The sequence below is a fragment of the Amphibalanus amphitrite genome, unplaced genomic scaffold (assembly GCF_019059575.1).
Source record: "Amphibalanus amphitrite isolate SeventyFive unplaced genomic scaffold, NRLGWU_Aamphi_draft 001270F_arrow, whole genome shotgun sequence".
NCBI lineage: Eukaryota > Metazoa > Arthropoda > Thecostraca > Balanomorpha > Balanidae > Amphibalanus > Amphibalanus amphitrite.
Genome location: NW_024882763.1, coordinates 129428 through 144169, shown reverse-complemented (window position 1 = coordinate 144169; position 14742 = coordinate 129428). Strand labels below are relative to the sequence as shown.

At 49.9% G+C, this 14742-nt stretch overlaps 1 protein-coding gene across 1 annotated transcript in view; it reads left to right on the top strand.

Annotated features, from left to right (window-relative positions):
* The first annotated feature begins 2322 nt into the window (after positions 1-2322).
* The window catches only part of LOC122371706 (protein PRY1-like), a 35527-nt gene continuing 23107 nt past the window's right edge, over positions 2323-14742 (top strand). The window contains exon 1 of the mRNA XM_043348269.1: positions 2323-2547. The gene's annotated coding sequence lies outside the window, so the exon portion shown is untranslated. The remainder of the gene's footprint in view (positions 2548-14742) is intronic.

Below are 14742 nucleotides of genomic sequence, written 5' to 3'. Positions count from 1 at the left end.
ATGCCTACGGACATATCCGCTTCAGATAATGTAAAACGTCTTGCAAAGTTCACACTCGACAGCGGCGATTGGCTAATTTTGGCATGGAGCCGGATATCAAAGCCAGCTCTCAGAGGCTATTCGGTGTTGATATGTGCCTGACCCATTTCTGACATTATCTAGACGCCAGCAAGCTCCCGACTCCCGAGCCTGATATCTTTCCCCGACATAGCATGAAGTCTCTGTTGGTATCTTTTAGGTCATGAAAATGGGCGACCAAAATCTTCGTCGTCATGAGAGACATTCTGAATTCTGAAAAGACATTCTGGGTTCGAGACCCTCTGGCGCTCGATATTTAGAGACTCCTGGCGGGGATCGTCTGCAGTTGGTGGGAGCAGCAGCAGCTGCAGTTGAGTGGGACAGGCCTTGACTGGCTTCGATGAACTTAGCTTTGGCGTTCTTTGGAAATTTGAAAGAGGGAAATTCGTTTAACATTGGCGTCTAAATTCTCCCGTTACCAGAAATTACGCGATCAGACAGTAGGATTCGGGGTCTGCGCAACAAGCTCTGCTTAGCCGTGGGCTCCGACTCCGTCAAGCCGTCCATTCAAACAAATAACAATCGAGCTAAATTTGTAACAAAAAGATCACTTCAATGATTTTTTTAAATAAAAGGAAAATACATTCTATGGCATACAAATTGTTCATTACATTTGTGCGTTGTATTCATTATCATTCGAATAAATGTTCGAGGCAAGGAAAAAGCAATTTGATAAGAAGCTGGCAGTAACAAATAAGCTTTGCCAAAGTTAGGATGATTTATAGAACATGACCTACTGGTGTTTGTTTGGTACCGTTCTACTTTAAATAAGTAGGCAGGGTCCTATCTTGTTCGTGTGAGTGCTTTCGTCATCCGTGTATGTTGTGCTCTCACCTTTCTCGTGTGTGATACCTATGTCAAGCCTGCATGACTCATGTTCAAGAATCGCCCTACAAAACTTCGACTATGAATTACAGAAAACCGCACATGGAACATGTTTACGATGGGCGATATAACAAATGGACTACATAATCCAGATTTTTTGCAGGCGGAGACTGGTCCTATCATAATGAACGCACGAGTCAGTACACACGTCTAGCAGACTGAGGTCAGCAACCATACGGTCGTACTCGTACCCATTATGCCATTACGTCTGTTAACCCTCGCCCGCACATGGGGGGGGGGGTGGTGGTTGCCACCCCCCCCCCCCCAGGCAGTCTTTCTGCTCTGCACTCAACATTTTTAGAGCTAGAAGGCTGATTTTTCGTATAGCTGCTCGTTCATCCTTTCTTGATAGCCACTGAAAATTTCAAGTTTCTGTGATTTTTGGTTTCGGAGATATGACCTTGTTTTTCAGGTCATGTCATGACCCAAATGGCCAATTCTCAACATCTTGCGTTTGCCATGGGCCTTGTGAGCTTTTGACACCCTGATTTCGGCCTTTTTTGCCAGTCTTACCTCCCACCTATCATGGAACATGTTGTTCGACGATGTACAGGGGTCAAGGTCAGGGTCAAGGTCAACCTAGGTCATCTAAGATAATTGCGTTTTAGGCAAGCTGAATTTACTTTTTGTGAAGTTTTTTGACTGCATTTTTGGTAAAAGCTTCTCAGATCATGATTTCATGTGATATGGACCCAAAAACAATCGATGCACACATCAGTATACACACAGACACACACAGACATACAAACACATATAATTGACCTTGACCTAACTTGACCTGAAATGACCTCAGCAGCAAAATTCTGGTCGGATAGTGTGACAAAGAGGTTCTAGCTGGCTTGGCACCAGAAAACAGCATCGTCATCGGTATTTGATAAGCAGCGCACTTGATATCCAACGGTGACCCAAAACAGCAACATTTTTTAGTTTGACCTGACCTGGAAGGTCAATGACTGACCTGAGAAAGTAAAACTGGGTATCATTGGATTCGTCTCTTCCCAAAGAACCTTTTTGGTCTTTACTGCTAAGCTCTATCTCCAACAGGAACGAAATGGCGCGGGGGGGGGGTGGGTGGCAACCCCCCCCCCCATGTGCGTTCTAGGATGGGAAAATGGCATGTGCGGGCGAGGGTTAACGATTGTCAAATATGTTGCACGCTAACACCATATCAATCGTATAAAGCCATCTTAAGCTTCGAGCATGTGTTTGGATCAAATCAGACAGATATTCAATTACGTTCTTGTCTTAACATTTTGTCATACACAAAAATATTAATAATGAGGACAACGAATAAGACTGCATTTCAAGTACCTAACTGTACATACGCAGCTATGTCAGGCGGAGGTACAAGTCATGAGCACTTTGAGCAGGACCAGGTTTCAATGAGCGTCGCCCTCGGGTGCGTGGTAGCTCCCGGGGGTGGGCGTTGACGCCCCGGTGTCGTGGCCTGAATCACAGATAAGTGTATCACCGATAGTGTGGCGTGAGCCGGTCGTATGCGGGGTACAGACAGCGTCGGACCCCCGCCAGAGGTGCCCACACGCAGTCGCCGGCCGCACGCGCAGCGCAGACTCCCGAGAAAAGGTAAGGACGGGTGGCACTCCGGTCTCACAGGGTGGGGCGGTGGGAGTGGGGGCAGTTGGAGACTGGAATGGTGGAGGATGCGGCGATCGTTTCAGGCCGGATGTTGGAGCTGGGGCGTTGCAGATGAGAGAGCTCGGGTGTTGGAGCGAGAAGCCGCTAGAGACGGCTTGAGACAGTTTGAGAGAAGAAGGATGTCTGAAGCTCTAGTGGTAATTTTAGATGACGATGGGCGCAAGGCGGAGACAGAAGCCTCATTAAAAAAGGGGGTTCTTAAATATATAGTATCTATCCCTCGGCTTCACAACATCATTTGTGGAAGGGCCGCACTGACACGGCGTTTTGCACTAATGGGAATCAAAATTTGATTTTAGACCTTTCAGATAATGGAAGCGCGGATGAGTGTCCGTTACAGACTACATAACGATAATTAGCTTGGGAATCCCAGTGAAAGCTGTAAAAGCCGAATCACTGTAAAAGGTCACACATGACGTTGTAAAACAGTATTCAAATTACATATGATTTACCTCGTCCGTATAGGCCGAGCGGTAGGTAGGTAAAATGTAAAGTGTATATAAAACGGCACGGCATTAATTCAATTAACTACAAAGATTACCAGATAAAGGTAGGTACCTAGGTACTCGTAGCTATAATCGTGCGATTGAGCATTTTGTGGTAAGCCCGTCCTACTGTCTGATGCACAAAATGCCAGGAAAGCCCGGATCTGGACGTTTACTAACAAAATTCCTGAATTAGGTATATCGTTTTTGGCCAATACTTTTCCCGAAACACAAACCGAAATTCATTGAAAAACGGCCCCGGGCTGACAGGATGACCGGATATACCCGCAAAGCAACACGCTCAGGTCATCAATGCCGCGAATATCACTCCCCAAAATGTAGCGATGCTCATCGAAGTCGATGCAACAGAAAATGGTCCTTTGTAGGTGCATACCTATTCCTTTCGTTCTTCTGTCCGTCCGCCAATTGGTTTGTGAATCATTACGGAGCGAGCGAAGCGAGCGTAGTCTTTCCTTAGATTAACGGAAATTTCTGAGTATGAGCGGCCGGCCTGCCGGCCGGCCGTGGTCACGCTTTTGCGAGGCTTATATCTCAGCAACCACTTGACCGATTTACACGCGGTAATTTTTGTAGGGTAGCTTCATTCCTTCTACCAAGTATTGAACTATTCCTGATGCATGTGGGTGACCCCTTATGCACGTGCCACGTGCAATACGAAGAGGTGTCAGTTTTGTAATTGTTGCAATATCTCGGTAACTACTTGGCCGATTGCGCTGAAAGTTGGCATGTAGGTAGGCACCCACTAGGCACTGCATATACATGTGCCAGAGTTGGGGTGCTGCTGCACGTGCGCACGTGCAGGGCCAGGGGTCGTTTCCAGATCTCGGGAACGGCTGGACCGATTGCGCTCAAATTTGGTACACGGTTAGGGACCGGTTAGTAGGGTGCCGTGCACAAGTCAGTTGGGACCCATTTTGCACGTGCGCACGTGCAGGGTGCCGCTTCCAGATCTCGAGAACGGCTAGGCCGATTGTGCCCAAATTTGGCACATCGCTAGAGACCAGTTAGTAGGGTGCCGTGCACAAGTCAGTTGGAGGTACCCCCTCGCAATTTCGCACGTGCAAGGCCCACCCTCTCGCTCGCTCCGTTAGTCGCCCCAAAAGGCGTTATACTGGTTTACCATTCACGTTTTGCACCAGCTTTCAGAGTTTTTCTCTCAGGTCAAACAAGCTCCACTTACTGTGAAGGACTGAAGTGGGTCAGAAAAACGGCCGCAGTCCGCCCGGCGTGAGCTGCGTTCGTCCCGACATGTTGGTTCCGGACGGCTTTTTGCCGTTCACTTAACGTCAATCGTCCTACATTTGTTACACAACGGTGAATTATAGCCCTAGCTCAGTTAACGTTGTTACATCAATTTTGTGAAATACGTGTGTAGGTACGCTGGCCATAGAGATAAATTTTTGAGCCTACGGCAAACATCGGCAGATGTTAAAATGGTTTTCGCCTTCTCCTCAGATGATGACGTTTAAACGATTTATTCACAGTGGAGGACTAGCCTGCAATTCACATTGGTAAACCAACGTCTGAAGGTGACAATTTGCTGTCCATTTGTTTGGCAAATCATGTAATTATGACATCAAGATGCCCCTAGGCAAGGGCAGCCTCTTAGCGTTTAGCTCTAGGAGTAGCAATACCTAATCTAAACAGCATCGCTAACCATTGGCCTTATCTCAACGATAGGCAATAGCCATCTGCAGCGCAACTGCCTCTGACGATAGGTAATTGTAATGGACACTGGTCAGGCAGCACGAATTCTCCCTATGACGTCACGGAAATGGTCGTCTACCAGGTATATAACGGTTCACTGCTAATAGCTGCCCTAAATGCGACCGGCTAGCTCGTGTATGCAGTTTAGACAAGTAACTATCTGCATGTGATTCTAACCATCTCGCGTCGCGTCTCTCGTGGTCAGCCAACAAGTGGACAGGATCGTAAAAGTCGAGGTCATTATTTGGCCTCCCCGTCTGTTGGCCAGGCGTCCGATCACGCGACCACTTCCTTGCAACATTCCTGCGGACGTGTAAGGTCAGTTTTTACTCCCACGGCCTGATCCCGCCCCTGAATTGTGGCTAGTTTCGGAAATTCGCCTCATTTCACGTCAATCTTAATCAGGTCAGGGCAGTTTTTCACGGATTGCCGTGGAACAGTGGCGCTTTTTGTTCCACCTCGGCCTGTTGTCACTGAAAGCACCAGCGATACGCGATTCTAAACAGACGCGTACCCTACCGTTTTTGCCGTTATTTGCCTGGTGTTTTATGCGCCGCAAACGATCCACATGCGCATTGAGTATAATGTTTATGATTTAGATACTGACGTCACAAAGTAAGCCGACGCCACGAAATCGAAGGACTGCTTGCAAAACATGAACAGTCGATCGAGGAGGGCTGCTGCGACTAGTCTGTCCCTTACCCTCCCCAAGTCTTGTCCGGTGGGCCCGGGTGACCTCTGTCAGGTCGGGGCAGAGGAACGCGTGCTGCGCGCGCCACGCTCTGTGCCCCGCCGTCCGGGAGAGCCCCGGCAGTGCCGCGGGGGACGCCTGAGGTCGGACCGCGCCGCCGCGCCGACCGCCGCTCAGAGCTGCATAGCTACAGCGGTCGAGAAACGGGCGCCGAGGCTGGCTGTAAGGAGTCGATGCACAGGTGAGGGCTGCACGATAAAAGACCATTCCACGGCACATTCCACTTCATTATCAATGAAGGTTTGTTAAATTAAAGCACGTCCGATGGTCGCAACAATTCTCAGGAACTCATGGCTCCATAAAAGGCGATTTCATCGAAACGGCCGGGCGTTTCACGAGCGTTGGGTTAGCAGTGTTTGCCGGCCTCCCGGTCGGGGACCACGGGGAGTCAATTTGGCCGTTTATTCGCCTGGACTGTCCGGGCTGAGTCGGGAGTCGGCCGAGCTGCCCGACTCGGCAGAGGGAGGGAGAGAGGGTCGTTAGCTCTCGCCGTGTCTGTGCCGTATTGATCGCCGGTGGCCGTGAAACGTGCCAGTCCGGGACGACCCCGACTGACACCGAGCTCGGACAAATGCCTGACACTGACACCGAGTTCCGACACACGGCATCGAACTTTGTCACTGAACTCTGACAAATACCTGACAATGACACCGAGCTCTGACACATGGCATCGTCTGGCGCCTGAGACTGACACATACCGACTCCGACTGACACCGAGCTGACACATGACACCACCTCACAGTGACTGACACAGATTGACACCAAATCCCGTGCCTGCTGACGAATGACACCACATGACACTCTAGTACTACATATGTGGTATGCACAGACACATCAGACGACACATGACACAAGTGACACGAATGGATCGGAAAGTGTGTGCACAGACTGACACCTTTTTGACACTGAATGACACCAGCTGACATTTTATGGGACACTGGACGGACATACCACTGGTATCAGACCACTTCCGATAAGCCGTTGGGACGTTGCTAAAACGGGGCCCACTTGATAGATGATAACGGAATCGGAGAGACTTAAATTTCACCGTGTCGCGGCAACTTAAATGAACTTATAACCTCAACAGTTATTATCAAATAAAGCTCAGACTACGACATTCCGTCTTGTATGTTAAGCGGAAGTATGATTTCCGGTGCCGTCATTTCTCTTTCGCAATGTCCATACCGACGCGTACTCTCGTGCTTCAGCTCATGCCCAGCTCAATATCTATGTTGGGTCTGGTCATGGCCGAGCCAATCCTGAGCAATCGCCTGCGAAACAAATACCTACATCTCTAGTCAACGCTTTGTCAGAACATTGTCTATTGTATCTCACATCAGCTCGATGACTCGGCTGTTTGTTATTCTCTGCAGCGAGTTAGCCGCCATTGTATTCAGGTTAGAAAGGTATGCGGACTGCAGGCCACGTCATTTGCCTGTCATTGTTGCCCGAGCTCTGCATCCGTTGCAAATTGCAACCGACGTAAGCGTTCACAGTTCAGTAGCACATCTGGGTCATTATCCCAATTATTGATACGCATTTCCTACTGCGACGACGCGGATCACGCATCACGCGGATTATCTGAGTCACAATCGTCTGTCGTGACGCAACGGTAACATTTCACACTCGTCGCCCCGTGAACTCATCAGCACGTGCGCCCTCTCCGGTTGACCTTCTGACCCCTCAGACATCAGACGGTGCACGCTGCCGGCGGCACTTTGTCGCAATTGTCGCCCCTGTCGCCACTGTCGCAGTCGCTGGCGGTCCGAGCATCTCCGTACCGCTGGGGTGCCCGGAGGCCGGCTCTCAGCTGTAGCAGTGAGGCGATTCCCGGATGAAAAGTCAAAACGTTAAAAGTAAACGGATAAAAAGTCAAAGGACATTAAGTCAACAGACAGAAAGTCAACATCGCAAGAAGTCAAAGGACAAAATGTCAAATGAACAAAAAGTCAACCTGCCAAAAAGTCAACACGCCAGAAGTCAACAAGCTAAAAGTCAACACGCAAGAAGTCAAATGACATAATGTCAAATAGACAAAAAGCCGACATGTCAAAAAGTCAACGCGCTAAAAGTCAACGCGCTAAAAGTCAACACGCTAAAAGTCAACACGCAAAAAGTCAAGACGCTAAAAGTCAACACGCCTAAAAGTCAACACGCGAAAGGTCAACATGCTAAAAGTCAACACGCTAAAAGTCAACATGCTCAAAAGTCAACACGCTAAAAGTCAACAAGCAAATAGTTAATAGGTGCGCGAAAAGTTGATGCGCAAAATGTAGTTAACAGCAAAAAGTAGTCTTTAACAGCAGGGCTGTTCACGACGTCGGTTTATCCCGTTTAATAAACCGTAAACATGTTTATTTTTTGAACGACCAATCAGCGTCGACCTGATCCTGACGTCACATCTCGTCAATGACGTCAGACCTCCGCCGTAAACCGTTTATGCGGTTGATGCCTCAAAGCATCAACATGGCGCGTAAACGCGTTTATGTGACAATGATGGCGATGTGCGGCGAACTTGTGAGGCGAGTTGTGAGTGGAAATCTGAATTCGGACAGTTCAGGGGCTGGTAGGTGAATACATGAGTTTCAAAATAACCCTGCATGGGTTGCAGAGGACCTGGAATGGCAGGTTTGTTTCATTGTAATTTCATTGTAATTAAGACCTATTTTGAGCATCGTTCTCTGATAACCAGCGTCCAGCGTCGTGGGTATTTTGTGGTGAAAACTGTCCTTATTCTTGCAATATGTCATGATATGAGACATATTCCCATCAAATTATCTTTTCTTTGCACCTTTTACAGTATCGTCTCAACTGCTTATTAGTTGTCACTGTTTAAGTAAACACTTGTGTTTCGTAAACGTAAACGCCGTGTGACGTCACAGCCGGGGACGTGCCCCGAGGGCAGTTTATGTAAACCACATAAACCGACGTCGTGAACAGCCCTAGCAGTCGTTAACTAAGTCGGTACAAGTACGCCGCAGCCCGCGTCTCCGGTCGGCGACTGACACGCGCCGGGCCACATGATCCCCGGCCGCCGCCCGCTGGGCGCCGGCTGCACCGCATAGCGCGTCTCGGCGCGTCCCTGTGCGTGCCCCGACACTACCGATAAGAACTCTCCTACCTATTTTTACTTTGCTTTAAAAAGTATATTGGGAATGTGAACTTATATATATAAAGTTGGCGTACTGTGCCTGCTAGTGGCGGGGGGGGGGGGGCAGTTCCGATAAGGAGACGTAGGTAGGGCGGAGGCGAAGATGAAGGAGAGGGGACAGTAACTGGTGGCCACAATGCGCTATACTTGTCACCTCTCTTTGGACGTCACAGCTCCAAGGTCCTAAATGATTGTGTTTTTAGCAATCGCATCTCGATAACCCCTCGCCCGCACATGCCATTTTCCCATCCTAGAACGCACATGGTGGGGGGGGGGGGTGGTTGCCACACCCCCCCCCCCGCGCCATTTCGTTCCTGTTGGAGATAGAGCTTAGCGGTAACGACCAAAAAGATTCTTTGGGAAGAGACGAATCCAATGATACCCAGTTTTACCTTCTCAGGTCAGTCATTGACTTTCCAGGTCAGGTCAAACTAAAAAATGTTGCTGTTTTGGGTCACCGTTGGATATCAAGCGCTGTACCGATGACGATGCCGTTTTCTGGTGCCAAGCCAGCTAGAACCTCTTTGTCACACTACCCGACCAGAATTTTGCTGCTGAGGTCATTTCAGGTCAAGTTAGGTCAAGGTCAATTATGTACATGTGTTTGTATGTCTGTGTGTGTCTGTGTGTATACTGATGTGTGTACCGATTGTTTTTGGGTCCATATTACATGAAATCATGATTTGAGAAGCTTTTACCAAAAATGCAGTAAAAAAACTTCACAAAAAGTAAATTCGGCTTGCCTAAAACGCAATTATCTTAGATGACCTAGGTTGACCTTGACCCTGACCTTGACCCCTATACATCGTCGAACAACATGTTCCATGATAAGTGAGAGGTAAGACTGGCAAAAAAGGCCGAAATCAGGGTGTCAAAAGCTCACAAGGCCAATGGCAAACGCAAGATGTTGAGAATTGGCCATTTGGGTCATGACATGACCTGAAAAACAAGGTCATATCTCCGAAACCAAAAATCACAGAAACTTGACATTTTCAGTGGACATCAAGAAAGGATAGAGGAGCAGCTATACGAAAAATCAGCCTTCTAGCTCTAAAAATGTTGAGTGCAGAGCAGAAAGACTACCTGGGGGGTGGCAACCCCCCCCCCCCCCCCCCCATGTGCGGGCGAGGGTTAATTGACCTATACAGTATGCATACATTTCGATGAAAATTGGTCACCTTAATTGGATGCAGTCCGTACCTTTCGATGAAAATTGGTCACCTTAACCCGCGCCCCGTAGGGCTACCGGCGGACCCTACCACCCGTAGGGGGGGGGGCCGTTTCGTCCCCCTCCCTAAGATCTCGGAAAGTTACCGGCCGATTTTCAAAATCCAAACGGCGTTCGATAGCCCCACCCGGGAACTACCTTGGGACCAAATTTCACTGACCTAGGTCAAACCGATGACGTCACAGGTCAGGTCAAAGGTCAGATTTTCACCGTTCAAAGGCATTTCAAGAAATGTGTTGTGAAATCGAGTAGATTGGTAATTTATTGAAAACTATCGATAGTACATTGTTCGTCAAACACATACTTTGCTATCTGAGGTCACTGATACCAGGTCAGGTCACAGCGAGGTCAGGTCACCGGGGTCACAATATGAAAGTGTCGTGTGATAATGTTTTATGGTCCATTTTACATGGCAAATGCGATTATGTGGGTTAGGCAGCCTTTGGGGCCAGCCTAGGTCACGTTTTGGTGAAAGTCAGGTCAAGGTCAGGTCAAATTAGGTCAAATTTCAAAGTTGATATTTTGCATAAAATGGGTATCGATTCGATGCAGCTCGTCACGGGGAGTCTAATGGTGGTCTTTGTTTTGCTCTACGAGGTCTAGAAGTGCCAAAAATTGAGTTTGAAAATTTGACGTCATCATTTTTGAACAGTTTTTTCGCTATAACTTAGCCAAAAAACAAGGTATCGATCTGAAATTTGGTATGTAGATAGAAGACGGTAGGCACTATCACATATATTCCGTTTTTTCGAAACTCAAAAAAAGCTTTTTGGATATTTTGGCTAATATATATAAAAAAATGTTTTTTTGATTTTTGGGGGTCAAAACTCAAAAATTTCAAAATTCCGAGATAGCAGTTTTGTAGCCCTGTTAATTCTACACCTTTTATGTCTGATCATTTTTCTGTGTCTTCAAAGCTGTAGGCCTGACAGGTCCTATCGCGAAGGTCTTTTTTCGGTCAAAAATGACAGAACATGACGTCATTCTGACGTCATTTGTGGCCAACCTATCATAACCTCTGGATAAACTTTTGGTCACAATGTGTAAAATTGATGCCCGGAGGAGTCCTGAAAGTTTGGTGGCGATATCTCCAGCCGTTTAGGAGATATCGACCGAAAAGGACAGGGGGGGGGGCCGTTTCGGCCCAACCCCCTACGGGGCGCTGGTTTATTGTATGCAGTCCGTGAATATTAACAGGTTGTTGTCTGTTGATGCTGATATGAGCGTTCCTTTCAAGGCAGGACAATCCGACAATCACACAATTGCCTCTCGTTCCAACTTCCACCTATCTAAAAGAAATGACGCGCTTTACTATTGTACCAATTCTACCATACAATACGCTTGAACTATAATAAAAGTGTGAAATCGCCAATAGAACCCGTGACGGAATCAATTGATGAGAAACGTCTCCCTACACAATATAGGAAATTTGAACAAGCAAACTTTTCGTATCGATAACATTCCGGGTTTCAACTCATAGCGGCGACGCGGCTATGGAAGGTTAGGACCCTGCCCGGGCGCCACTGAACGTGACCGGAGCAAAGGGAGACGGGGGTCGGAGATAGATAAATCACCCCGCCGACAGACGCGGGGCAGACCCTGACTAGGGGTGGTGCGAAGGGGAGTGTAGGAACGGGCGCGCCGCTGGCAGGAGAGCCGAGAGGCGCGAACGGCAGTCGTCGACTGCGACGGACGGCGAGTGGAGCAGAGAGTGGGCGAGAAGTGAGCTAAGGAATCCGTGCGGAGTGCCAACGGCTACGAGGATTATCCGATCACGCACTCCTTAACGCCGACATGGCCGCCGGCGAGTGGAGCGGAGAGCGAGCGAGAAGGCAGGGAAGCTGTGGGGAGTACCAACGGCTACAAGGATTCTATGGTCAGGCATACTAACGCCGGCACGGCAGGTGAGGCGTATCGAGCACGGCTCGGGGGTACGTACAGCGGAGTGCGGTTCCTTGGCGGCGACACCACGAGGATGGTCGCCCGGCGACTGACGCGGCGCCACCATGAGGATGGTTTCCCCGGCGACTGACGCGCATCTATTCAGAGGCATATTAAGCGCACACGCAATCGTAAAGGAAACCGGGGAGCCTGGTAGGCACGCTTTGAAGGGTCGTGCAACGCGGCACCCCAACCTGCGACGCGATACACACAAAACACCTGGTTCCGGCCACCCTACAACTCATGCACACACATCAGGTCCGCCGCCGACCCCTCGGCTACTCTGCAACTGCAATGCGTCCGACGCCCCGGCAACTCCGCACTGCAAATACATCAGGCCCGCTGCCGACGCCTCGGCTACTCTGCAACTCACGCACATACATACTCATGCACATGCATCAGGTCCGCCGCCGACGCCTCGGCACGCACATACTTCAGGTCCGCCGCCGACGCCTCGGCACGCACATGCATCAGGTCCGCCGCCGACGCCTCGGCTACTCTGCAGTAGAGATGTCCTCGGATATAACTTTTCGGTATACCGATACCATACTGATACCAACTCGGTACTTGCTAATTGATTCCTAATGTGTTCGGTATTTTGTTGGTATAATGCACCCTAGGTTGGTACTTGGTTTGGTATCGGTATTCCGACTTTCCGTAGTCGACGTCCTACTCTGCGCCGCACATACATCAGGTCCGCCGCCGACGCCTCGGCACCCACACGCATCAGGTCCGCCGCCGACGCCTCGGCACCCACACGCATCAGGTCCGCCGCCGACGCCTCGGCTACGCTGCTGTAGAGATGTCCTCGGATACAACTTTCGGTATACCGATACCATACTGATACCAACTCGGTACTTGGTATTTGATTCCTAATGTGTTCGGTATTTTGTTGGTATAATGCACCCTAGGTTGGTACTTGGTTTGGTATCGGTATTCCGATTTTCCGTAGTCGACGTCCTACTCGGCACTGCACATACATCAGGTCCGCCGCCGACGCCTCGGCACGCACAGGCATCAGGTCCGCCGCCGACGCCTCGGCTACTCTGCAGTAGAGATGTCCTCGGATATAACTTTTCGGTATACCGATACCATACTGATACCAACTCGGTACTTGCTAATTGATTCCTAATGTGTTCGGTATTTTGTTGGTATAATGCACCCTAGGTTGGTACTTGGTTTGGTATCGGTATTCCGATTTTCCGTAGTCGACGTCCTACTCTGCACCGCACATGCATCAGGTCCGCCGCCGACGCCTCGGCACCCACACGCATCAGGTCCGCCGCCGACGCCTCGGCTACTCTGCTGTAGAGATGTCCTCGGATACAACTTTCGGTATACCGATACCATACTGATACCAACTCGGTACTTGGTATTTGATTCCTAATGTGTTCGGTATTTTGTTGGTATAATGCACCCTAGGTTGGTACTTGGTTTGGTATCGGTATTCCGATTTTCCGTAGTCGACGTCCTACTCTGCACCGCACATACATCAGGTCCGCCGCCGACGCCTCGGCACGCACACGCATCAGGTCCGCCGCCGACGCCTCGGCTACTCTGCAGTAGAGATGTCCTCGGATACAACTTTTCGGTATACCGATACCATACTGATACCAACTCGGTACTTGGTATTTGATTCCTAATGTGTTCGGTATTTTGATGGTATAATGAACCATAGGCTGGTACTTGGTTTGGTATCGGTATTCCGTTTTTCCGTAGTTGACATCAATACACTGCACTGCACATACAACAGGTCCGCCACCGACGCCTCGGCTACTCTGCAACCCACGCACACACATCAGGTTCGCCGACAACGCCCCGGCCACTCCGCAAATCACGCACATACATCAGGTCCGCCGCCGACGCCTCGGCTACTCTGCAACTCATGCACATGCATCAGGTCCGCCGCCGACGCCTCGGCCCCTCTGCTACTCATGCACACACATCAGGCCCGCCGTCGTATAGCCTCAGCCACCCCGTAAAATCTGCACCGGCATGGGTCGAGAATATGGTATGGCAGGCATGGCACGCGCCACACCAACTTAAAAGATGGTATGGCAATGCCATACCAACTTTTCAGGGTAACAGCTACGAAATTTAAGGATTTCAGTTTGATAAGAATAAAACACGATAGTATTGTTTCGAGCAACTGGCGCCATACCAACTTTGAAAACAATTCTCCACCCATGTTCGCACGTACATGAGGTCCGCCGCCGACGCCTCGGCTACTCTGCAACTCACACACATGCATCAGGTCCGCCGCCGACGCCTCGGTTACTCTGCAACGGCACATACATCAGGTCCGCCGCCGACGCTTCGGCTACTCTGCAACTCACGCACACGCATCAGGTCCGCCACTGACGCCTCGGCTACGCTACACCCCTTGCACGTAAGTACCTACATCAGGACCGCCGCCGACGCCTCAGCTACTCTGCAACTCATGCACATACATCGGGCCCGCCGCCGACGCCTGGGCTGCACTGTAACCCCTGCACACATCGGGTCCGCCACCGGCGCCTCGGCTAATCTGCAACCCATGCACACGCATCAGGCCTGCCGCCGACGCCTCGGCTACTCTGCAACTTACAGGCGCCAGGTGCGCCGCCGTCACCTCGGCCCTTTGCAACACGGTAGGCACTTAGCTTACTAAAGCGCATTTTAGTGACATCAGAGCCTGAGTCGATCGCCGGCGACCTGGTCACTCGTGGAGGTGTTCACCGCCGTACCGTACAACACGGAACGCAGACCATTTAGTCACGCCGGCGATTCGATCGGAGTCTGGCAGGCGTAGTTCAGACACGCTATTGTCATCGCATATAACATCTTGCCACGAAACCTG